Below are 26,181 nucleotides of genomic sequence, written 5' to 3'. Positions count from 1 at the left end.
CGACTCTGCTAAATCACACTATTATGTCATCAAATTTGGCCCAAATTATGTAGGTTGATTTTGTTAGTAGAATAGACCATTCGACCAAAGTTTGGGTTTCATCTGCTGTACTTCCATATTAAGCTTTCCTTGATCTGTGATTCTACTGTGTCAGCCTGCATAGGACAGATTCTGGACCTGTTTCCTGTGATATTTTGCTGCACTGTTCTGCATATTCTAATCAGTACTATGTGCTGTTTTGATAACCCTAGCCTGAGCTATATTATTTTTCCTACTGTTCTGTTTTCCCTAGTCTGTGATCCTGTTCAGTCTAAATTCCTACTGGATTTCTTTGGTATGATTTCAGACTTTGTTAACAAGGCCGTTGAATTCAGTGCAGAATAAAGGAGGACAGGAAGGTCAACAAATTTGTCCAACTGTGTTGTCCTTCACTATTACTAGTTCCAAGAGTTCAACATTTTCTTTCTTTTTTTTTTTTCTTTTCTACAGCTTGAAACTCTTTTAAATGAGTTGTATTTGGGAAATTTTCAAGCAAAAAATTTATTAGTTTAGTTGGTCAAATATGTCAATCCCCCTGATGTGGAACCATTGTGGATGTCAAAACTCCAAACTCCCCATCACCCATATATTCCTCCACATAGGAGGTCATACAGCCCAGCCCATGATTGCAAGGATGGTCCTCACAAATATATTCAAAGATTGATGTTGGAGAGTGAAGACAACAAGATTTGGAGGAGCCTGGCATTTTTAAACATATATATCTTCAGATTTGGGCTCTTCATAATTTTCATTTCATTAGACACAGGAAGAATTTGTTATTGTAAAATATTCTTTTAATAGAACAGTCCGATCATTTGGTAGAATATTACTAAATAGCTTAGTTAAACTTCGTTTCTTTATTTAAAAAAGTTAATAGTTAGTGAATGATACTCCACGCTAAGTATGTCTATTCTGCCCTTCCATTTTTCATAAAGGTCACATACAATATAAGAGAGAGGAGGGATGGAAGTCTTTTTTTTAGGGTATTAATTGTCGCAGTTATTTTGGAAAGTTGAATACAAAAATGTTTCTTCCATTATTCTTCTTTATTAAGCTATTTTTACTATAGTTATTGACAGGACTGCAATTATTTACTCTGGGTTGTTGTTTACAATAGATACATGGACAAGTGCTTGAATCAATCTCCATTGACTAGATCTCTTATTTTATTTGATTGGAAACAATAAATACATGTTTCCCAAACAGTAATACCTTGGATTCTGGAAGAGGTGTTGAATTTGAATCATTTAATATCATTCAAGGTATTAAAACTGGAATTAAAAATCTATCCCATCCATCAGCATATAAACCCTATCTAGAGTTTTGCTATTGATCGGTAATTTGGCAAGTTTTCTTTGATTCTTCTGTTTATCTGTCAAATCTCACTAAAAAAAGGGCTCTGGTTTGAGAAAAATGCTAATGCAGATCAACCAGAGGATCTACTGGCAGTGGGTTTTCTTCTAAGATAGAAGGAAAGAGATTGCTACTAATGGAGCCGCGAGAATAGGGAAAAAAGGGAATGCAAAGATGAGGAGAAGGGAGAAGTCATGGGGAAGAGAGAGAGAGAGAGGGGGAAACGAGAGAATAGAAGAAATCAGGTCTAGGATACCAATTCCGTACGCACTGCTCAACAACACCAAAACTCTTTAACAAACAAACAAAAAAAAACTCTTTCTCTATTCAAATCATCTCCAATTGATGGGAGTGAATTACATACACAAAAACCTTCTAAAATTCCTAAATTGACTCATAAAAGGACTCCTAATCACTCTAACACACTGACTAAAATAAATAGACTAAAAAACAGAACTCTATCTAACTAATAAATATCCTAATCCAACCCAAATACTCACTAAAAATGACTTTTCTAGACTAAACAAACTTAAACAGAACATGGGACCCATACAATCTTATTTATATACTAAATCCCATGTACAGAATTTTGACCCTCAAATATGGGCTAATAAAAGAGGCTCATTACATCAATGAACCCAAAAATAAGAAGACCAATGCCCATAGAACCTAAACCATAGGCCAAAATAAAGTCTTCACGGCCAGATTGGCCCAATTGAACAATCATAACTGCATCAATGCCTCCTTGTTTGAAAAAACTTGCCCTAAAGTTTTGTAACTCAGAAGGATCATCACCAATCGATCGGCATCATCTAAGACTTGCTTTCATTTGATAGCATAGTTGTCAAGTCATCTCTGATAACATATTCACCACAGATAGCGATACAGAACTGCAGCTTTGCCCATCATCAATAAACAAAATGGCAAGCTTTCCATTGGGCAATCGAACTCTAAACTTGAAGAGAAAGGAGTCCATGGCCATGTTTGTATTCGGAATCATTATGGGCCTATAAAAACACGAGAATACTCAAATCAAGGAGTTAGTGGCAAAAAATAAATAAATGGGAATTTATAAGAGGATGGCAGAATTGTAATTTAAACAAATCTTAGAGGATTACTAAGGAGACCAAAGAGAGGATATGCTGGGTAATAAGAATTAATCACTAGAGAGTTACTTGGAACAATTCAAAGGAGAAAAAAAGATAAGAAAGGAAAGCAGGGGTATTATTGGAAACTAATAAAAAAAGAGAGCTAAAAGAATAAATAAGGAATGGGAGGGTACTTATGGTAAGGAGAACCAATGAAGATCTATCGTGGGGGTGGGGTGGAAGACGTAACCTTCTCATCTTCTAACTCCAGATAACCAGCAAAGTTCGAGTCGAGTTCGACCTCTACACGATTGCTATTGTGATGGGGTCTAATACATGAACAAGGGCTAAACCAGCGAGGAATCCGACGGGAGAAGTGCTGCGAAATCAGGTATGATTCCCCCCCCCCCCTTTTTTTTTGGTTCTGTTGGCGAAACCCTAGAAGGAATATATCACTGTGGGGAAGGGGAAAAAGCCGGTGATGGGAGGGGGTTTTGCTGTGGGAATGGTTGGGTTTCAGTGGATGTTGAAGGGGTGGGAATCGAAACGATGGGGTTGGGGTTGCTTGTGAAATTCGGAGGGATGGGGTTGGGGAGATGGATTTCTGCGGTGATGTTTCAGCGCTGGGATGGAAGGGTTGCTACTGGAGTCGGGAGGGATGGGGCTTGCTGTCTTTTTTTTTTTTTTGGGGGGGGGGCAGTAACCTATACTGTTGGGGTGAAAGAATCCCTCAGAGCAAGGGAAACAGTAATGAGACAGACTGACAGGAGGGAGGTGGGGAACTGCGGCTATGATACCAATTTGGTGGAGGGCCATAGGAGAAGGGAGTATCCTGAGATAGGATTTCAGAGTTGTAGGTAGGGAGAGAAGGTAACAGAATAAGAAGAAAGGAGGGAAGGGGGAAGAACGCACACAACCAGCCACACAGGCACTCAATAACTCACTATTCAATTCATTCTAGGCACTCAATAACTCATTATTCAATTCATGCTTCAATCTACCTCTAATGATGGGATTACATCATATATAAAGAGAAATAAAAGACTCCCAAAAATAAATACCAACTCTCTAACTAAGAAACTAATTCAAATAAGGAAAATAAGAACAATTGGGAAACCAAATATCCTATACATAGCTAACAGAATAACAGAAAGTGAAAAAGACATTATTTTCCCCAAGTAACACAAATTCCTAAAATGCTACTAGATCCAAAACTCATACTGGACCCGATTAATCTCCATTGGGTTCCCAAACGGGTTTGGGTCGGTCCAAGGTAGTGCACCTGCATCATGCCTCCATTTTTTTCCTCCTCCAATGCATAGGATCACCTAGATGTCTTGACAACTATGTTTGATGGTGATCCATTGCTTTTTATAAAAAATCAGCAACAGACCAATTCCGAACGTCCAGGATCTGTGGAGGAAGAAGACAACCAACTCTCTCAATCTCCTTACGAACAAGGCCAAGTGGTGTCTCTCCAAGTGGAATCTATTCTTGGGGCTCCAAATTTTCAATCGAACCATCAATCAATTTCTCTTGTGGCTGCACTGTTGATGTCACTTCAACCAGATTAGAGCTATCACGCTGCAACCCTTTCAAGACAATTGCTTATAGTTGCTGAGAGGGCCTTAACGTGCATGAGCTTCCTTCACGATTAAGGATAGCCTTCTGTTCTTCCATCCATAATTGACCAACTATGATGACATGTTTAGAAGAACGAAATACATGACATCTAGCATCATCAAAGTAGGAGAAAACCGAAAATTCGAAGAAAGAATCATTGTCGGATTCAGTAAAAATCTCATCCGTCTTAGACAACATCTCTACTACGGACTGTGAAACGACATTCTCACTTCCCTCTTCATCTATGAATAAAACAGCAGCTCCTGTATTTGGAAAGAGAGCTCTAATCTTGAAAATAAAGGTGGATAATATCCAGGTTAAGCTAAGCTCTGATACCAAATAATGCAGACAATCAGAGGATCTGCTGGTGATAGGTTTCTTCTAAGATAGAAGGAACGAGACTACTAGCAATGGAGCCACAAGGATGGGGAAGAAAGGGAATCGCAAGGTCAAGGGAAAGAAGAAGTTGTGAGGAACAGAGAGGAGAGAGGACAAAAGAGAAGAGAAGAAAACAGGTCTAGGATACCAATCCCATATGTACTGCTCAACAACATCAAAACTCTTTAATCTAATATTCTTGAATCAAATTATCTCCAATTGATGGGACGTGTATTACATACATAAAGACCTAAAATTCCTATATTGACTCATAAAAGGACTCTTAATCACTACACTGAATAATGTAAATAGACTCAAAACAGAACTCTATCTAATTGCTAAGTATCCTAAATCTAACCCAAATACTTAACTAAAGACTCTTTCTAGACTAAACTACTTAACAGCAAATAGGATTCACATAATATAATCTATATACTAAATCCCTTGTACAGAATTAAGACCTCAAATATGGACTTATAAAAGAGGCTCATAACATCAATAAACCCAAAAATAAGTAGTCCAAGGTCTAATGTAGAACGGGTAACGAGACTACTAGCAATGGAGCCACAAGGATAGGGAAGAAAAGGAATCGCAAGGATGAGGTAAAGAAGTTGTGAGGAACAAAGAGGAGAGAGGACAAAAGAGAAGAGAAGAGAAGAAAACAGGTCTAGGATACCAATCCCATATGTACTGCTCAACAACATCAAAACTCTTTAATCTAATATTCTTTAATCAAATTATCTCCAATTGATGGGACGTGTATTACATACATAAAGACATAAAATTCCTATATTGACTCATAAAAGGACTCTTAATCACTACACTGAATAATGTAAATAGACTCAAAACAGAACTCTATCTAATTACTAAGTATCCTAAATCTAACCCAAATACTTAACTAAGGACTCTTTCTAGACTAAACTTACTTAACAGCACATAGGACCCACATAATATTATCTATATACTAAATCCCTTGTACGGAATCAAGACCTCAAATATGGACTTATAAAAGAGGCTCATAACATCAATAAACCCAAAAATAAGTAGTCCAAGGTCTAATGTAGAAGGGGTTCTAGTAAGAACCCCTCTACAGTAGGATCGATAATAGGTTGCAGCAGAACATCAAAATATCACCAATCAGAATTAGAAAGTGGACAGAATCTCAATATTCAGTCATGTGATGATGATCAAATTCAGGTCGAGTGTAGGCCATGGTAGGACCGTAGGATGGAGTAAGCCTCCAAATAGGAGCTGATTCCAATGGTCAGAAGCAAAGGTAGAAGAAGACTACCAATTTTGAAGGTTAATTCCAAATATAGAAGGTAGGAGCTACAGAACAAATCAGCCAGCAGAAGGAGCTCAAACTGGGATCGAATGTAAGGTTCCTTGGCAGGGTTTAGCCCTCCAAAACTCAGCCAAGTTGGATCAGTAGTTGCTGAGATATGAAGATCCAAAGGTTGCAGCAGCAGAGAACTAGGAAGAGGTGCAACCGCAGGTGTAGGGATAGATTTCCTGGTCTCAGTTCAGCAGCAGTAACTCCGGCAGTGATTTGGGTTGATCTCTGGTCCTTCACAGATGCAGCAGCAATGGCATAATGTTAACACAAGTGTAGCAGCAGAGCAGTTGAAGACTCACAGCAGCAGTCACCAACAGAGCTCGAGTAGGGCAGGAGGAAGGAAGTGGTGGATGTTGTAGGACTAAAGAACGTTATCCAAACTGTGATGGATAACAGTTCTAACTTTAAAAAGGTTGGGGAGAAGCTGATGAACGAAGAAGTGTAAGAGGATCTGCCTCTTTTGGACTCCATGAGCAGCACATTCCATTGATTTAATGCTGAAGGACATGGGGAAGAAAACTTTAGTGGCAAGTGTGGTCAGGAGGGCAAGACAAGTGACCACATTTGTATATAATCATGGTTATGCTTTAGCCATGTTGAGGGAAAAATGCAATGGCGATTTAGTGAGGCCTGGTGTTACTCGATTTGCCACCAATTACATTGCATTGAAGAGCTTTCAGACGAAGGTGGTAGGTCTAAGGTCTATGTTTGCAAGTGAACAGTGGTTTGGTTGGTAGGGGTCTAATTCAGAAGAAGGGAGGGCAGCACAAGAGACCATTGCAAGTGACCAATTCTGGAAGGACTTGAATAAAGTTGTTGTCATATTAGAGCCAGTGGTGGCAGTACTAAAGATGGTTGATATAGAGAGAAAGCCTACCTTGCCCCCACATTTATGCTACCCTTCAGAAGATAAAGGAAACGGTCAGAGTTGCGATACCCTGGAGTGCAAGGTCATACACTAACATCATTGATGATCGATGGGAGAAGCACATGAGTCATCCATTGCATAAAGCTGGTGAGTTCAACACTTCAACATACTTTACACTTGACATGAGTTTTTCCATTTACATAATCAAAACTCAAAAGCAATAAGTCACTAACAAGTTATATTTGTGATTTCCACTTTACTTTACCAGTATACTATCTGAATCCAAAGTATTAGTACTCCCATGATCTTGGGCTAAACACAGAATTGCTAGAGGCAGTTCAAAATGTTATTGAGAAATTGGAGCCCAATGCATCAACTCAGGTTGAGTACAATGATGAAGTGAGAGTATGGGACTTGGTACTTTAATAGTAAGTAAAGGAATGTAATTACTAAATAGTAAATACTAATGCCTCTAACAATGTTTGAAATTTGAAATGAAAACAGATCCAATACTTCAGAGAGGCCACAGGAAGTTTCGGTCGAAAAATTGTAGTGGAGGGTAAACAAAAGTAAGACCCTGATAGGCAGCATTACATTTATGAATTATAATTTTATCTCTTTAAGATATACATATTCCTAATATTCTATATTTGTAATACAACCAACTGGTGGGTGTTTAATGGTACAAGTTCACCCGACCTGAGGAAGATAGCAGTGAGAGTGCACTCACTGACTTTTTCATCCTCCGGATGCGAGCGCAACTAGAGTACATTCTCATAGATACACTCGAAGAAGCGGAACGTATTGGGTCACAAACGACTAGTGCAGCTGGTATATGTGCATTACAATATGAGACTAAGGATGACGCATATACGTGAAGGAATGGACACCAATGATCGAGAACCCATTGAGCTAGCAAACATTTTCCAGGAGGACTCTGATGATGATGAGGATCCCCTATTCCAGTGGGTGAGGGATCGTGGTGCACTAGATATGGATCAGCCCAGGGGTAGGCCTGACCCCACCATTGCATCCGCTGCCGGTACAGATGTTGAGAAATATATGTCGGAAGAGGGGTGTGTGTATCTAGAGTCACCGAGACCTTTTAAGGCTGCAACAGGAAGTGTTGATGATGATGACCATTGTGATGATGGTGGTGGTGATGGTGGTGATCCTACTGGTGGTGGTGGTGGCATGCGAAGTGGTGGTTATTATGATGATCGTCATGACGTGATGCACGAACAGTACCAGTATGAGGTGGGAATGCAAGCAAGGTTAGAAAACTCGGGTCTCGGTGCCAACTCAGACCCTTGAAAAACCGAGTCGAGTCGAGATCTCGCCGAGTTGGTGCACTTTTTTTTTTCTTGACTCGAAGCCTCATCTCGGTGGGTTTTAGACCTAGTTTGGGTCTCAAACTTGGTATTCAGACTATTTTAGGCCATTTAAACACAATGACACTATCAGATTTTGCAAAAACAAAGTCCAAATAGGAGTTTCACCTAGTGGGAAAGCAGGGCAGACACTTACTTATGCTAGAAACCAGGACAGACACAGGACAAACACACTTATTTATGCCTAATATCATTTAAGTAAATGTTTTTTAAAAAAAAACATTTACTTAGAAAAACATTTACTTAAGATATTATTCATAAATAAGCAAATACCCCCTATTTGAATCCAATAAAAATAGTTAAAAAATCAAATTCCAAAAGAAAAAAAAATCAACACCCTAGTTCAAGAACAAAAACTGGATTTTCGGCGGTAGGTGCAATTTTCAACTTTCTAATGCTGGGGTTTTTCTCAAATCTAAAAATTTCATAAATCATATTATGATAAAACATTGCTAAAAACCAAAAGTGCGGTAAAAGACTATTTTCATTCAGAGCGATTTTGACAACATTCGCGCACACCGAATTAAGTTTGACCGGTACATAACTCCTTCAATATATATCAGATTTAAGCAATCTTAGACTTGTTGGAAAGCTTTGTGAGAGCATCTTTGTCACACCCCGAAAACCCCCTGGGAGGATTCGATGGCTGACCCGAATACCCGATGTATTCGGAGACCACCAGGATTCAGATGCAATAAATACACGTCATAAGCACAACACAATTTCAAGATAACACGTGTTACATTGATCAGAGTGCAAGGAAAATAAAGTGCTATAAGTTTTATACATATTATTTACATTGAAAGTTCCAACAGCTCGATGTTCCAAAGTTCATGACCATCGAGCCAACACACAACTATTCTAAAATATAAACAGTGGAAATTCATCCACCAAAAAGGATAGTATTAAACAAAAGAAAATAAAAAGACAACGCCACGTCATCAGTTCCTGTTCTCCAAGCCATCCTTTCTGCCATAAACGCATTCACCTGCAGGATCATCGAAAAGAGGAAATTCCACAGAGGTGAACTCCACTGAGCCCAGCAAGTAAAGATAGACCACACACATAGAAGCATAAATCCTAAATGCATGGATTAATTTTAGACCTAATTTTATTTAACAAGCAATGCCTAAGTCACTAGGTCAATGCCACGCGAACAACTCGGCCAACGATCTCAGTTCTTTCCCATTTCCCTGAGATGTACCTCAATTGTTGCATGGGGCCCACATCGATCGTTGGTACGGTATACCTTCCCAAGGGTAGACCCCTGATAATCATAGCCTGGACCCTACCCAGGCATGTACTCCTCGGGATAAGGGGCTATGATCAACAACACCTGAACCCCTGTTGCTAAGGGTTGTAGTATTAAGGAATTTACATCCCTAGCCATGTGTATCTAAATGGCATCGTACGAGGTGTACAGTGCTCCCGCATCCCATACTACAGCACACCATATCACTCGTTTCCAAGCCGACTACGGCGTCTATTCTAACACAAATACTCACAAAGCATATTTCACAGTACATTGTTCATGTTCATAAATTACAAATAACAGAACAATAATTATCACATGTAAAACTGGAATTGAAATATGCAAATAAATATTGACAATTGTATATATAAATGAAATCAAACATTTCTAAAACAATCAAAGCCTATCCCACTTACCTTGTTACGATCGAGATAGTGATGTTGGGTTTTGTTCGGTATCGGTGATCGACGAGACTTGACGAGCGAATGGTAAGGTCCTACGAATGTTTAACCATATCCGGGGTTAAAAAGCGTCAAAAACCGTGTGGAGTCCAAGGGTTACCCCGTGGTACAGTTGGACAAGGTCTAAAGCGTGTTCACAAGTGAAACAGCATCTCAGGTTGATGAGGCAGTCAACCGGGACATCAACCTGAGATGGCAGTGTTTTAAAAACTGAAGTTGCATTCTTTGGTTGATGACCCAGTCGACTAAGACATCGACCAGAGATGCAATAGCAGCACAGTATGGCTGAAAACTCTGTGTTTTGATGGGGTTTCTGGCTGAACTTCATCCAATTAGTCAGGGGATGATGTTCACATGACCACTACCATGAGATGGACCTATATTATGATCTAATTTTCATAAGAAATTGAGGGTTTTGAAGATTGGTACAGCCATGGCTGAAAAATTTGTAAAACAGTCATATATGGCTGAAATAAGAATCCATTGCTTCAATTTCAGCAGTAGATATGTAAATTGGATAGCAACTAGGTTAATATAGGACTAAGGTTTGAGATTTGAACATACCTGAGATAATTGTTTTAATTTCTGAAATTTCTAAACCAATTAGCTAAGGAAAAACAGTAGAGAAACCAAACTCATGGTTTAATTTATGAAACTAACTTGGTATAATTAAAAAAAAGAGTTAGAAAAGGAGGAACTCATCTAGCTTGAAGTCTACAAGAAAAAGGAATGAATCCAAAAATTGATTAATCAATTTAACTCAAAAATTGATGGTTCTTCCTTTGATTTCAGCAATAAATTGGACATGAGAAGATAATCTAGAGTGATTAGAGGTGATGAAGGTAAAGATCTTACCTAAGGATGGGTAGCAGCCCCTCAATCGGCTTTCCTTCTTCTTCTTCTTCTTCTCCTCTTCTTTTCCTTTCTTTTCAGTCGGATAAGTGAATAGAGTCTTAGAGATTAGTTTGTATATCTCTAATTAAATATTTAATGTATTGGTTAGTCGGTTAGATTAGAAGATAAGTGAATAGTCTTAGTTTGTATATCTCTAATTAAATATTTAATGTATTGATTAGTCGGTTAGATTAGAAGATAAGTGAAATGAATTTTTGAAAATTGTTTGTATTCATTTATTTAATTAATCCTTTAGTTAGGCGGTTAATGGGTTAGATAAAGAGCGAGTTGTTTAAACTTTTGTTTTATATACCCCACTAATCAACTATTTGAAATGTTTTGTTTTTAATGGGTTAGTTTGTAATAATCCCTAATTAAACCGACACTTACATTAGTGGACTGATTAGTGGGCCCCGCATATCCAAATGTTGGGGGAATACTTTCCAATAAAATTTTGGGACGCGGCGGCGAGATCCCCGACTCAAAACACTGGGTCCCACACCACTAGAGCAAAAATCCGCGATGGTACGATTCTCTGGTTGATGCAGCAATCAACTAGTACATCAACCTGAAAATTCAGTTTTTGTTTTCTCCGTATCGAAACATCCAAAAGTCATTACGTTCCGCAAGCAAACCCACATGGACAAAATTTTTAATACTATAACACCTAATCCGAGGTTAGGATCCCTTACCGTGAGGTGTACATCTGTGTGTGGATCCCACAACCGCACAGGTGAGGTATTTGTCGTTTTGCCGACGCGCGGCGAGTTACCACCGGGATTTCTTCTTTATCTTCTACTTGTTCAAACATAAATCAATACTCCATAATACACACAATGCCACGACTTCGGGTTTCGGATCTATATTAGGATTCGGTTAGGGTTCGGGTCAATTTTTTTTTTTTTCCAAGCCGTAACATTCTCCCCACCATACAAAAATTTCATCCTCGAAATTTGGCAGGTCTGGGGGTCTAAGGGAAAACAAACTCGATCATATATATCAAGAAAATACAGTATCTCTGCGTATTTCGCCAAATAATCTATACTTCAATGGCTTTGGTTTGTGTGACATAATTTTGCGTCACCTTGATTACCTGACTTCTCCTATGAAGACGGTCACTTCAGGTTCTTCAATTCCCAACTCAATTTTAGAATAAATAGGGTATCGATGGGATCACTACTGTTCACTCCCAATGACGGAGGGGACATTCGGTGACCCATTACTCCACTCATACCTATCGTTGAGCAGGGTTTTGTAAAAAGTTCGTCGGTTTCGGTTCTTTTCTGATCTCGGCTGTTCTTGGCTGTCAGGGTTCAATTGTTTTGCAATTAGGTCCATAAATATCTATAACTTGTTAATTATTCTTCTAAGTTTATTATTCCGCTCACAACGTTGCTATGGACTTAAGGGTATTGGTTGATCTTAAGGTGTAATTTTTTTTCTTTTTTTTTTTTGCAATCACTCTTATGAAGTTAATTCTTCGTTCGACACGTAGTCACCTAACGTGGGTTCAAACTAAGAGTTTAAATTAAATGGTTCTTCCTTGTACCAAAGGTGTAGACACTTGATTTTTTATTTTTTTTTGTCACCCCCTGGCGATGACAATACATGGAGTACCAGCAATTTTTGTCTTAGTTACAAAGAAATAAAAGATAATAAAATGAAAACTAGATTGTCTAGATCCTGGCCCATGAAGGTCTACTGGATCAAAGCCCATTGAGGGTTTGATCCGGTAGGGGTAAGATGGGAAACAACAAAAAAAACAATTTCTAAAATCAAAAGGGGAAGGGTAAAACAGGAAAGAAAAAAGAACATTTAAAAAGGAGGCACCTGAGGTTTCCATTTCAGGCTAAAATGGGAAAAAAAAAACAAAAAGATAACTATACCTAAAAGAGGGAAGGGGTAAAATAGTAAAAACACCTAAATTAAGAATGAGTTTCAAAAGAGAAAAAGGAGAGAATTATGGAGCAGGAACAGCCGTCATTAAAAAAAAATTTCCCAAAAAGTAGAAAATACAAAAAGAGAAGGAAAAAAAAAAAAAAAAAAAAAATTGGAGAAAAGAGGGGGAATGTGAAGAGAGAACGAAAGAGACATTCTAGCCCAAATCTGAATGGCTCAACCGACCTGACATTGGTACTCTCCTTAGAAAAGGTCAACAACACTGTGAATGGCCTCTGTTAGTCTAAGGCTATTGAAGTGATGTTAGTCTAAGGCTATTGAAGTGAAGTGACAACACATAGGCAAATTCAAGTTCCTACACAAAGAAGGACAAAGTAAGCTATGGGTAGGGATTGTTCATAGGCTATTTGGGTAGTCTGTAGGAAAAGTTACTGCAACCAACCACAGAGAGAGAGGGAGGTGGGAAAGTAATTACTTTAGGTGAGGGGACTAGGGAGGGGTGGAGGAGTAGATGAGAATGAAACAGAGAGAGTGAGGAAGGAGGAGAGAACGTAAGAGCACTGGCATTTGGGTTTTATGTTTTCTTTGTTCCGTGGTTGGAAAGAAGGTGTTTCAGTGCATTGTGTACACAGCTTTGTGATCAATCGTGGCAAGTGGTGGATCGAGTTCGAGGATTGAGATACTCTAGAGTTGCTGCTGTCCCGTTCATTTTTTTTTTATTTATTTCAGTTTATTGGTTTGTAATAAATCTCTTCCCCACCTTAGTTCCCGGTTTGTAATATTTGCTCGTATCGGATTCGGGTTCACTGCCGATTGCGTCAAGCAATCGCACGAAGACCCTCAGGTAAACTTCATTCCCCCTATTAATTCCCTCAGATTTTCTTTTATTTGATGAGAAATGATTCTGCAGTTCTTCGGTTCTTTGCTTTCTTGATATAATCTGTGAATCTTCGTGTATTTCTTCTTATTGCGGCATTCCCTTGTTATTCTACCCATTTGCCATGATCTTTATGGGGTTGTTTTTTTTGGCACAAAAAGTCCTAAACCTCTTGCTGTTTTTTTTTTTTCCTGTGTTCTTGCTGTGTTTTTTTTTTTCTCTTTTATTCACTACATTGTGCGATTCTTGCTGCTGTATTTTTTTTTGCACTGTGTTGTGTGGTTTTATTCATTTCCTACTTGTGCAACCATGCCTCAATCAGCATTTACTTAATTTTATAATCCAACCCATCCCATGTGCGTCGTTTTGTCCTCGACACAATCGGCAGTGAACTCGAATCCGATACGGGCAAATATTACAAACCGGGAACTAAGGTGGGGAAGGGATTTATTACAAACCAATAAATAAACTGAAATAAAAAAAATGAACGGGACAGCAACAGCTCTAGAGTAACTCAATCCTCGAACTCGATTCACCACTTGCGATGATTGATCACAAAGCTGTGTACAGCCCCATCACAATGTACTGAAACACCTCCTTTCCAACGAACGGAACAAAGAAAACATAAAACCCAAATGCCAGTGCACTTACGTTCTCTCCTTCTTCCTCATTCTCTCCGTTTCATTTCTCATCTACTCCTCCACCCCTCTCCAGTCCCCTCACCTAGAGTAAATACTTTCCCACCTCCCTCTCTCTCTGTGGTTGGCTGCAGTAACTTTTCCTACAGACTACCCAAATAGCCTATGAACAATCCCTACCCATAGCTTACTTTGTCCTTCTTTGTGTAGGAACTTGAATTTGCCTATGTGTTGTCACTTCACTTCAATAGCCTTAGACTAACAGAGGCCATTCACAATGTTGTTGACCTTTTCTAAGGAGAGTACCAATGTCCGGTCGGTTGAGCCATTCAGATTCGGGCTAGAATGTCTCTTTCGTTCTCTCTTCACTTTCCCCCACTCTTGTCCATTTTTTTTTTCTTCTTTCCTTCTCTGTTTGTCTTTTCTACTTTTTGGGAAATTTTTTTTTAATGACGGCTGTTTCCCCTCCATAATTCTCTCCTTTTCTCTTTTGAAGCTCATTCTTAATTTAGGTGTTTTTACTATTTTACCCCTTCCCTCTTTCAGGTTTAGTTAACTTTTTGTTTTTCCCATTTTAGCCTTAAATGGAAACCTCAGGTGCCTCCTTTTTAAATTTTTTTTTCTTTCCTATTTTACCCTTCCCCTTTTGATTTTAGAAATTGTTTTTTTTGGGTTGTTTCCCATCTTACCCCTACCAGATTAAACCCTCAATGGGCTTTGATCCAGTAGATCTTCATGGACCAGGATCTAGACAATCTAGTTTTCATTTTATTATCTTTTATTTCTTTGCATCTGAGACATAGATTGCCGGTACTCCATGTATCGTCCTCGCCAAGGGGGTGACCAAAAAAAAAAAAAAAAATTTCACCTTAAGATCAATCAATATCCTTAAGTCCATAGCAATGTTGTGAGCGGAATAATAAACTTAGAAGGATAACTAACAAGTTATAGATATTTATGGACCTAATTGCAAAACAATTGAACCCTGACAGCCAAGAACAGATGAGAACGGAAAAGAACCAAAACCAAAGAACTTTTTACGAAACCCTGCTCATAGGTATGAGTGGAGTAATGGGTCACCGAATGTCCCCTTCGTCATTGAGAGTGAACAGTAATGATCCCATCAATACCCTATTCATTCTAAAGTTGAGTTGGAAATTGAAGAACCTGAAGTGACCGTCTTCATAGGAGAAGTCATGTAATCAAGGTGACGCAAAATTATGTCACACAAACCAAAGCCATTGAAGTATAGATTATTTGGCGAAATACGCAGAGATAGTGTATTTCCTTGATATATATGATTGAGTTCATTTTCCCTTAGACCCCCCAGACAAGCCAAATTTCGAGGACGAAAGTTTTGTAAGGTGGGGAGAATGTTACGGCCTGGAAAAAAATTGACCCAAACCCTAACCCGAATCCGAATGTAGATCCAGAACCCCAAGTCGTGGCATCGTGTGCGTTATGGAGTAGTGATTTATGTTCGAACAAGTAGAAGATGAAGAAGGAATCCCGGTAGTAACCCGCCGCGCGGGGCAAAACGGCAAATACCTCCCCCGTGCAGTTGTGGGATCCACACACAGATGTACAACTCGTGGTAAGAGATCCTAACCGCGTATTAGGTGTTTTTAGTATTATAAATATGTCCGTGTGGGTTCGCTTGAGGAACGAATTGGCTTTTGGATGTTCTGACACAAAGAAAACAAAGATAGAAATCACAGGTTGGTGCGCTGGTCAATCGCTGCATCGACCAGAGATTTCTGCTACCACGGATTTTTGCTCCTAGTGGTGCGGGACCCAGTGTTTTGAGTCGGGGATCTCGCCGTCGCGTCCCAAATATTTAATTGAAAAGTATTCCTCCAACATTTGGATACGCGGGGCCCACTAATCAGTCCACCAATGTAAGTGTCGATTTGATTAGGGATTATTACAAACTAACCCATTAAAAACAAAACAATTCAAATAGTTGATTAATGGGGTATATAAAACAAAAGTTTAAACAACTCAATCCTTATCTAACCCATTAGCCGCCTAACTAAAGGATTAATTAAATAAATGAATACAAACAAATCTAAAAAAAATCGTTTTACTTATCTTCTAATCTAACCGACTAACCAATACATTAAATATCTAATTAGAGATATACAAACTAATCTCTAAGACTCTATTCACTTATCTTCTAATCTAACCGACTAACCAATACATTAAATAATTAATTAGAGATATACAAGCTAATCTCTAAGACTCTATTCACTTATCCGACTGAAAAGAAAGGAAAAGAAAGGAAAAGAAGAGAAAGGAAAAGAAGAGAAGAAGAAGAAGAAGAAGAAGGAAAGCCGATTGAGGGGCTGCTACTTTGATCTAATCCCCATCCTTAGGTAAGATCCTTACCTTCATCACCTCTAATAACTCTAGATTATCTTCTCATGTCCAATATCTTGCTGAAATTAAAGGAAGAACCATCAATTTTTGAGTTAAATTGATGAATCCAGAAATGGATTCATTCCTTTTTCTTGTAGACTTCAAGCTAGATGAGTTCCTAAATTCCTAACTCTCTTTGTTTTAATTATACCAAATCAGTTTCATAAATTAAACCATTAGTTGGTTTCTCTTCTGTTTTTCTTTAGCTAATAGGTTTAGAAATTTCAGAAATTAAAACAATTATCTCATGTATGTTCAAATCTCAAACCCTAGCCCTATATTAACCTAGTTACTATCCAATTTACATATCTACTGCTGAAACTGAAGCAATGGATTCTTGTTTCAGCCATATGTGACTGTTTTACAAATTTAAAACAAAGAATTTCAGTCATGGTTGTACCCATCTTCAAAACCAGCAATTTCTTATAAAAATTGGATCATAATATAGGTCCATCTCATGGTGATGGTCATGTGAATATCATCCCCTGACTAATTGGATGAAGTTCAGCCAAAAACCCCATCAAAATCCTGAGTTTTCAGCCCTACTATATGCTGTTGTTGCATCTCTGGTGAATGTCCTGGTTGACTGCATCATCAACCAGAGAATGCTGTCTCAGTCCCTTTTGCTACTGCCATCTCAGGTTGGTGTCCCAGTTGACTAGTTCATCAACCAGAGATTAACTGTTTCAGTTTTTAGAACACTGCCATCTTAGGTTGATGTCCAGGTTGACTGCCACATCAACCTGAGATGCTGTTTCACTCGTGAACACATCCTAGACCTTACCTAACCTTACCACAAGGTAACCCTAGGACTCCACATAAGTTTTTGACACTTCCTAACACTGTGTGTAATTAAACATTCGTAGGACTTTACCGTTCGTTCGTCAAATCGCGCCGACCACCGACACGGAATATAACCCGACATCACCATCGCAATCATAACAAGGTAAGTGGGGGTAGGCTTTGATTGTTTTTTTAAGAATGTTTGTCGTATTCTTAGATATATTAGCTAGGAATCATTTGTATATTTACATTCCTATCTTATTTATGATATTATTTGAATTCATCGTTTATGACTTATGAATGTGAATATTGCAATGGGGAATAATATGCAAAAATGAATTCTTGGGATAGATTAGATGCCGTAGTCGACTTGGAAAAGAGAGGTAGGGTGTGCTGTAGTATGGGATGCGGGAGCACTGTATACCTCGTACTATGCCATTTAGTGCATATAGCAAGGAATGTCATTCCTTAGTGCTACAACCCTTACCAACAGGGGTTCAAATGTTGGGTGATCATAGCTCCCTGTCACTGAGGAGTGTGAAGGACGCCGGGATGGGGTCCTGGCTATGATTATCGGGGTCTACCCACGGGAAGGTATATAGTACCAACGACCACTGTGGGCTCCATACAACAATTGAGGTTATGTCTCGGGGCGGTTAGGAAGGAACCGAGAACGTCTCCCGAGCTGTTGTCGTAACACAGACCCGACTTAGGCATTTGTTTGTTAGGTGGATTTAATATTAAAATTGAACCCATGCATTTAGGATGCATGCTTGTGAGTGTGTGATCTATCCTTTACTTGCTGGGCTCAGTGGAGCTCACCCCTGTGGAATTTCCTCTTTTTAGATGATCCTGCAGGTGAATACGTTTGTGGCAGAAAAGATTACTTGGTGAACAGGGACTGATGACGTGGCGTTACCTTTTTATTTTCTCTTGTTTAGTAGTTGTGTGTTGGCTCGATGGTCGTGAACTTGGGAATATCGAACTGTTGGAACTTTCAATGTAAATAATATATATAAAACTTATAGCACTTTACTTTCCCTGCACTCTGATCAATGTAACACGTATTATCTTGAAATTGTGTTGTGCTTGTGACGTATACTTACTACATCTGGATCCTGGTGGTCTCCGAATACATCAGGTATTCGGGTCAACCATCGAATCCTCCCAAGGGGGGTTTCGGGGTATGACAAAGATGATATCAGCTTGGCATATTTTTTACCCAAACCCTAACCCGAACCCAAATGTTGGTCCGGAACCCGAGGTCATAGCACCATGTTCATTGTGGAATGTCGGCTGGGTTTTCGAGCAGATAAAAGAGGAAGATGGAATTCTTGCGGCAACTCGACGTCTGCCGATAAAACGACAGATACCTCCCCCGTTCGGTTATGGGATCCACACACAGACGTACAACTCGTGGTAAGAGATCCTAACTGCGTATTAGGTGTTTCTAGTATTATAAATATGTCCGTGTGGGTTCGCTTGCGGAACGAATTGACTTTTAGATGTTCCGACACAAAGAAAACAAAGATAGAAATCACAGGTTGGTGTGCTGATCAATCGCTGCATTGACCAGAGATTTCTGCTACCACGGATTTTTGCTCCTAGTGGTGCGGGACCCAGTGTTTTGAGTCGGGGATCTTGCCGTCGCTTCCCAAATATTTAATTGGAAAGTATTCCCCCAACATTTAGATACGTGGGGCCCACTAATCAGTCCACCAATGTAAGTGTCGGTTTAATTAGGGATTATTACAAACTAACCATTAAAAACAAAACATTTCAAATAGTTGATTCGTGAGGTATATAAAACAAAAGTTTAAACAACTCACTCCTTATCTAACCCATTAGCCGCCTAACTAAAGGATTAATTAAATAAATGAATACAAACAAATCTCAAAAATTCATTTCACTTATCTTCTAATCTAACCGACTAACCAATACATTAAATATTTTATTAGAGATATACAAACTAAGACTCTATTCACTTATCTTCTAATCTAACCGACTAACCAATACATTAAATATTTTATTAGAGATATACAAACTAATCTCTAAGACTCTATTCGACTTATACCTAAGACTCTATTAATGAAAAGAAAGGAAAAGAAGAGGAGAAGAAGAAGAAGAAGAAGGAAAGCCGATTAAGGGGCTGCTACTTTGATCCAATCCCCATCCTTAGGTAAGATCTTTACCTTCATCACCTCTAATCACTCTAGATTATCTTCTCATGTCCAATTTCTTGCTGAAATCAAAGGAAGAACCATCAATTTTTGAGTTAAATTGATGAATCCATTTCTGGATTCATTCCTTTTTCTTGTAGACTTCAAGCTAGATGAGTTCCTACTTTCCTAACTCTTTTTTTTTAATTATACCAAATCGGTTTCACAAATTAAACCATGAGTTTGGTTTCTCTACTGTTTTTCTTTAGCTAATTGGTTTAGAAATTTCAGAAATTAAAACAATTATCTCAAGTATGTTCAAATCTCAAACCCTAGCCCTATATTAACCTAGTTACTATCCAATTTACATATCTACTGCTGAAACTGAAGCAATGGATTCTTATTTCAGCCATATGTGATTGGTTTACAAATTTAAAACAAAGAATTTCAGTCATGGCTGTACCCATCATCAAAACCCTCAATTTCTTGTAAAAATTGGATCATAATATAGGTCCATCTCATGGTGATGGTCATGTGAACATCATCCCCTGACTAATTGGATGAAGGTCAGCCAAAAACCCCATCAAAACCCTGAGTTTTCAGCCCTACTATGCTGCTGTTGCATCTCTGGTCGATGTCCTAGTCGACTAGATCATCAACCAGAGAATGCAACTTCAGTTTTTAGAACACTGCCATCTCAGGTTGGTGTCCCAGTTGACTGGTTCATCAACCAGAGAATAACTGTTTCAGTTTTTAAAACACTGCCATCTCAGGTTGATGTCCCGGTTGACTGCCTCATCAACCTGAGATGCTGTTTCACTTATGAATACGCCCTAGACCCTGTCCAATTGTACCACGGGGTAACCCTAGGACTCCACACGGGTTTTTGACGCCTTTTAACACCGGATATGGTTAAACATTCGTAGGACCTTACCATTCGCTCGTCAAGTCGCGTCGACCACCGACACCGAACAAAACCCAACATCACTATCTCGATCATAACAAGGTAAGTGGGATAGGCTTTGATTGTTTTAGGAATGTTTGATTTCATTCTTGGCTACAATTGTAAATATTTATTTGCATATTTCAATTCCAGTTTTACATATGACAACTATTGTTCCGTTATCTGTGATTTATGAACATGAATAATGTACTGTGAAATATGCTTTGTGAATAATTGTGTTAAAATAGACGTCGTAGTCGGCTTGGAAACTAGAGGTATGGTGCGCTGTAGTATGGGATGCGGGAGCACTGTACACCTTGTACGATGCCATTTAGATGCACATGGCTAGGGATGTAAATTCCTTAATGCTACAACCCTTACCAACAGGGGTTCAGGTGTTGATGATCATAGCCCCTTGTCCCGAGGAGTACATGCCGGGGTGGGGTCCAGGCTATGATTATCGGGATCTACCCATGGGAAGGTATACCTTACCAACGACCGATGTGGGCCCCATACAACAATTGAGGTACATCTCAGGGAAATGGGAAGGAACTGAGATTGTTACCCGAGTTGTTGGCTTGGCATTGACCTAGTGACTTAAGCATTGCTTGTTAAATGTAAATTAGGTTTAAAATTAATCCATGCATTTAGGATTTATACTTCCATGTGTGTGGTCTATCTTTACTTGTTGGGCTCAGTGGAGCTCACCCCTGTGGAACTTTACTCTTTTTGATGATCCTACAGGTGAAAATATTTCGATGGCGTGGAGGGTGATTTCGAGCCGGAGGATTATGCTGGAGGTACAGATGCTGATATGGACGGAGAGGGGTGTAACCCTTATTACCTGGACAATCCGAGTGGGTCTGAGGAATAGAGACTAGCGATGTAGACGGACCTTTCTGTTTTACATTTTTGTTCTTTCCTTTACATTCTTTTGATGGATGAAAATCCATTGTAAATACTAGATAGGTTACTTTTCCTTTTGGGAAATGTACATAGAAAGTAACCGAATGTAGGGAATAGTAAGTAGACTAGAGGACTGGAACTTTATGTAAATAGTACAACTTGTGCGCACTCTGACTAAGTAAGTTTGTAAACATTTTAATCTTTTGGTTACTTGTGACTTGTACTTATTGCGTCTGGATCCTGGAGGTGTTCGAGTACCTCGGGTATTCAGGTCAGCCTTTGGATCCTCCTAGGGGGGGTTCCGAGGTGTGACAAAGATGGTATCAAGCATTAGAAAGTTGAAAATTGCACCTATCGCCGAAAATCCAGTTTTTGTTCTTGAACTGGGGGGTTGACTTTTTTTCCTTTTGGAATTTGATTTTTTAACTATTTTTATTGGATTCAAATAGGGGGGTATTTGCTTATTTATGAAAAATATCTTAAGTAAATGAAATACAAATACAAAAACATTTACTTAAATGATATTAGGCATAAATAAGTGTTTGTCTTGTCTATCTTGGTTCCTGGCATAGATAGGTGTCTGTATACTAAGATTTCCCAGCAAGATCTCGAGATCTGGCACTCATATAAAGGACCTAGATGGGCATTTTCCTATGTCAAACCGAGATCTCGGAGAGATATTGTACTTTTGTGACTTGACCCCCATCTCGCCTCGGGATTTCAAAAAATCGAGAAACTCGGCGAGATCTCGCGAGTTCTCGAACTATGAATGCAAGCGGGACCTGTGCGTTACACAGGTGAGTCTCAGGTTATACATGCCACACAGGATCGAGACCATTGTGCCCCCACTACGTACAAGAGAAAGAAGGGTCGCAAACATTCACAGGCTCAGGATGATGACATGAGTATGCAGACCATGCTTGCAAGTTTCAGAAGCATAAGTATAGATACTACTAGTGAGCGTTAGTCGTAGCATTCATCTTAGCCTCATCATGACTATAATTATCGCTAGGAAAGCACCGGTTCCGAATATAGTGGTTATGGTCAGTTTAGGCAGTCAACACTTGAGTTCGACAATCAAAGCACTAGGTCTGGTTTCGGGCCCATATTCCCAGTCCCAAACCAGCCACACCCAAACATGCCTCAATATGACAGTAGTAGTGGATCTCACGCCTCATGGCAACCGCCTCTCCTATACCATAGGATAGGGGACTTGGCATATGTTGATGACAACTCTTATCTGACTGTTGTGGCAAACTATGTGCAACAATACAGCAACACTATGACATGGGAAGACTATGTGGCACTAGTGGGGACTGAATGCGTGATTCAATCACATTTTATGAGATGATAGTTGTCTATTTCTACCTTCCAGATTGATGTATTGTAATATTGTACACTTTAACATTTTTAGGGCTTACTTAAGTTGTTTTACATTAATTGAATGTTTTGATTGCTTTCTATTACTAAATTATGTGTAGAATAGGGTATTTTAGTACGTCCTACCAACCTAGGGTCCAAAGTGAAACTCCTATTTGGACTTTGTTTTTGCAAAATATGATAGTGCCATTATGTTTAAATGGCCTAAGTCAAGTTTCAAACTCAAACTAGGTCTAAAACCCACTGAAACCAGGTTTCGAGTTGAAAAAAAAAATGCACCAACTTGACCGAGATCTCGAGATATCTCGAGACAACTCGGTTTTTCCCAGGATCAAGTTGGGGTCGAGTTCCAAGTTTTGGTTCTTTGGGTCGGATGGAGTAAGCCTCCAAATAGGAGCTGATTCCAATGGTCAGAAACAAAGGTAGAAGAAGATTACCAATTTTGAAAGTTAACTCCAAATTTAGAAGGTAGGAGCTACGAACAAATCAGCCAGCAGAAGGAGCTCAAACTGGAATCGAATGTAAGGTTCCTTGGCAGGGTTTAGCCCTCCAAAACTCAGCCAAACTCAGCCAAGTCGGATCAATAGTTGCTGAGATATGAAGATCCAAAGCTTGCAGCAGCAGAGAACTAGGAAGAGGTGCAACCGCAGGTGTGGGGATAGATTTCCTGGTCTCAGTTCAGCAGCAGTAACTCCAGCAGTGATTTGGGTTGATCTCTGTTCCTTCACAGATGCAACAGCAATGGAAAAATGTTGACACAAGTGTAGCAGAAGAGCAGTTGAAGACTCACAGCAGCAGTCACCAACAGAGCCCGAGTAAGGCAGGAGGAAGGAATAAGATAAGAGAAGGGAAGGATAAAGATGCTTTGGCTATCTCAGCCAGGTTTCTCAACCCTTCATCCACACAAGGATAAAAAACTCAGTTGCACTCAAGGCAAACTCATATTCATTCATCTTCTTAAAATCGTCGGGAATGGTTACAACAGCCTTACAATTAATAGAGGGCTATGCTTGCACCTCAAGTTAAAAGAAAATAGAAACTACTAAAAATATAAATCTAATGAAATAGAAACTAGGCTTTATAGTTCAGCCAACATGCAAGGAACAAAATTAGAAACTATAAAACAGAAACTTAAGCCTACTTTCTAAATCTAAAATTAGAAACTAAACTAAACTTCTAAATCCCCACACATACACAAAATTGACCGTGCTAAAAAGTCTTCACATGGTCTGGTCTTGGGCCCCACAAGATCTCCTAATAATATTCCACCAAGGCAAAATAAGGGGACGTGGCACTGTTTACGTGAACAGTGTTTTGGCCTCTTTTCTTCATGTTTTGTCCTACATCAAGCTCCATAGAACCCAGACATCGCCTAAAATAAGTCTTTCAAGGTCCGATTGGCCCAATTGGACAATCTTAACTGCATCATATGCCATTTAGAAGTATATGGTAGATTGTTTAGTTGTTTGGTTGGCTAAATCTTTTCCAATCATCTTATAAATTTGGGAAATTTACGAAACACCCCTTGAAAATGGGCCGATACTCAGATCACCCCCTCATAGTTGAAAATACTCAGATCACCCCCTCTACACTAACGTTGTTAGTCTGCTGTTAGTTATTGGTGTAAAATGATTATTTTACTCTTATACTAAATCATTAGAATTAAATTTACAATACTACCCTTTCCTTTTCTTCTCATCTTGTGTTTCTTCGAACCCTAGCCTCAATCTGTGTATCCAAACATAGCAGCTTCAATCCTTGCAAAAAGTGGATCTCAGATCGAAATTCGAGAATGGAACCATTGTAGATGGTTTGAGGAATTCCAACAACTTTGTCGGAAATCATAGAAATGTCGTCTCTGAGTTTGAATGACTAGAGCAATAGTCAGTTTTTCGGAGAGAAACCGTCGATTATCGAACTTCAAAATCTCAATCACTCTCAAGTTCGACCTTCCTTTCTGGAATAGCACTGGATTCCCCAAGCTTGGAGCACACACAGGGAGAGTGCTGTGAGGAAGACGATAGATAGAAGGGTTTAGATCATCATATTGGATCTCTAGCTTTCTCACCATCGGCATGGGCTGTTGCAGTAGCATTAGCATCAAACCCATTAATAATCTGGGACAGAGACCTCGAAGCAAACCCTTCAGAGAGAAAAGCCGAGAAAAGCCCTTTCGGGCTTGAAATCAGTGCTCTCCAATCACTTCCGTTTCTGCCATTACAGAGTATTACCCATTCACCAGAAATCTACATGTGTACAAACAAAATCTTCCATTTAAGACGGCATTTAAACCTAGGGTTTTGAATTCAAATCCTTCCCAGGTTCACAAATGGCACCAATACAACAGCAAAATCAGTTATCAAGGTGAAAACTTCAAGGTCAGCAATGGCTTTAGAGATTCAACAGAGATTTTGAAGAGCTAGAGAGAACAGAACAATCAGTCTTTGTTCTTCGACAATCCAAACTAGCAAACAAAAAAACAAAAAAAAAGGGGAACAAAAGAAGAGATTGCGAGACGATAGTCTCTTTGCCCATTTTAATGAAGACTGGTACTTTTCTATTTGGTTTTTGTCTTGGGGTTTTGTGGTGGGAGAAACAGGGAAAGCTAATCGTGAGTTGCAAGGATCACCGGAAATTCACAGCGTCTGACGCCCTACGATTGGTCGCTGGCCTATCACACCCTTCGCGGGGATTATTGGGCCACCATCACGGTGTTTTGGCCGCCATTCACGTCATTTCCTTAAGGGAGAACCCTAAGGGTTTCATTTGTCTCACCGTTGATTTGGGGAAGACGAGGGAATATTCCCCTCTGATTCCCCTCATCCTTATAAACTTAAAAAAATTGGGGATTTTAGATCCAAGGGTAAAAAGTAACTTCACATTAATCAAAGGGTAGTTTAGGGATTTAAATTTATTTAACTGGGTGACATATCTAAGGGTAAAATAGTAATTATACTCGTCTCAAGGGTAGTTTAGGATTTTCAAAAAATTTAACTAGCTGACTTCATCAGTTAACTAATGGTAGAGTCTAATTTGAGTATAAGGCTCTAATGCAGGGGGTGATCTGAGTATTTTCAAATATGAGGGGGTGATCTGAGTATCTGCCCATTTTCAGGGGGTGTTTCGTAAATTTCCCTATAAATTATGGTATTTGCCAACACCTCCACCACATTTCTTTCAACTTTCATTGAATCTTGAAGTGTTATGATATAGAAGTTATAGACTGAATCATTATTGGCTTAAGAAGTCAAAGTTGAGGTGAGCATTGGTTGCAGAACAGTGAATTCATGGGCACATTAACCTGCATGGCAGAAGTTTAGGTAATATTGAAATTTCATTAATGAAAATAAAATTAAAATTTTTGAATTTTTTTGCTAAAGAATTAAAATTTTTAAATAAATACATTGATTAGCATCATTTTGAACAAGAATAGTCAAATTAGACAAGAAATCGCTAGGCGAAATAACCATTTCCTCCTCTCCAGAAAAGAGAGAA

The 26,181-nt window shown here is 39.1% G+C and overlaps 1 protein-coding gene and 1 long non-coding RNA gene across 5 annotated transcripts in view; both read right to left on the bottom strand.

Annotated features, from left to right (window-relative positions):
• The window catches only part of LOC122660226 (dihydroorotate dehydrogenase (quinone), mitochondrial), an 82,452-nt gene that overhangs the window by 39,889 nt on the left and 16,382 nt on the right, over positions 1 to 26,181 (bottom strand). The window lies entirely within an intron of this gene.
• Positions 5,180 to 25,158, bottom strand: LOC122660227. The gene is made up of 3 exons (XR_006332650.1): positions 24,890 to 25,158; positions 21,375 to 21,379; positions 5,180 to 5,190 (listed from the first exon to the last, which is right to left on the bottom strand). It is a non-coding gene; the product is annotated as an uncharacterized LOC122660227 (long non-coding RNA).

Source organism: Telopea speciosissima, chromosome 4, assembly GCF_018873765.1.
Source record: "Telopea speciosissima isolate NSW1024214 ecotype Mountain lineage chromosome 4, Tspe_v1, whole genome shotgun sequence".
Taxonomy (NCBI): Eukaryota; Viridiplantae; Streptophyta; class Magnoliopsida; order Proteales; family Proteaceae; genus Telopea; species Telopea speciosissima.
The sequence above is the reverse complement of the archived record's forward strand: the minus strand, read 5'-3'. Positions and strand labels throughout refer to the sequence as shown.